Here is a 958-nt window from a genome sequence, read left to right on the forward strand (position 1 = left end):
CTCTAAGGACCGGTCTCTCCTCACAGCATGTCCAAAGTATGTTAGACGGAGCCTCAGAATTCTTGCCTCCAAGGAGCCACCCGGTTTAACCCTTTCCAGGACAAATCTGTATACTGGTAATAGATTAACCAAAAACCAAACTCAGTGCCACCGAGTATAGTTTCAACTCAAAGAAATCCTACAGGTCAGAGCTGAAATATCTCATAACTTCCAAAATTGTGACCCTCCTACCAAGTGGCTGTTAGGTTCAACCCACCAACCTGTCAGTTAGTAACTGAGCCTTCCTTCTACCAGGGTAGGCTTAGTTTTAACACAATGTCAGCTGAAGGTAAATATTTTATAATAACAAAACATAAATTTTGTTTTTTGCTGCTGCTTTTTCTCTAATTCAATATTGCTACATTAGTTTCTGATGAAGACGTCCTCCTTTTCTCTTTTTTTTTTATTTTGCTGGTGGTGGTGTTAAGAGGAGTCCTGGTGGTGTAGTAGTTAAGCACTTGACTGCTATAACCAAAAGAGAGAAAAAGACTCAGCAGTCTGCTCCGATAAAAACTGACTAGAGTTAGGGAGCCTCCAGACACCTGTGAGAGTTAAGCTTGCTGACTGACAGTACAAGGCTCATAGAAATTCTGAGCTGAGGTTTACTGGCAGAGTGGGATGCTTCCTGGCACTTCTTGGTAGACCTCAAGAGTTATAGGAAGGAGCTCTGGTGGTGTTGTTCATACAGTGTTGCTCTAATTACCCAAAATGGCCTCGTGTCCTTAGCACTTCAAATTTATCAATGGCTCACCAACAGAAAAATAGGCAATCTTCTCCCATTAAGATTCACAGCCTAACAATATGACAAAAGAAGGAAATAAAAGGCATTCAGATCAACAAAGAGATGGTGAAACTATTGCTATATGTAGATGATATGACAGTGTACAGAGAAAAGTCCAAGGACTCAAAACAAAAGACT

This window comes from Elephantulus edwardii, unplaced genomic scaffold, assembly GCF_000299155.1.
Source record: "Elephantulus edwardii isolate Elephantulus edwardi_28Jun2011 unplaced genomic scaffold, EleEdw1.0 scaffold00182, whole genome shotgun sequence".
Taxonomy (NCBI): Eukaryota; Metazoa; Chordata; class Mammalia; order Macroscelidea; family Macroscelididae; genus Elephantulus; species Elephantulus edwardii.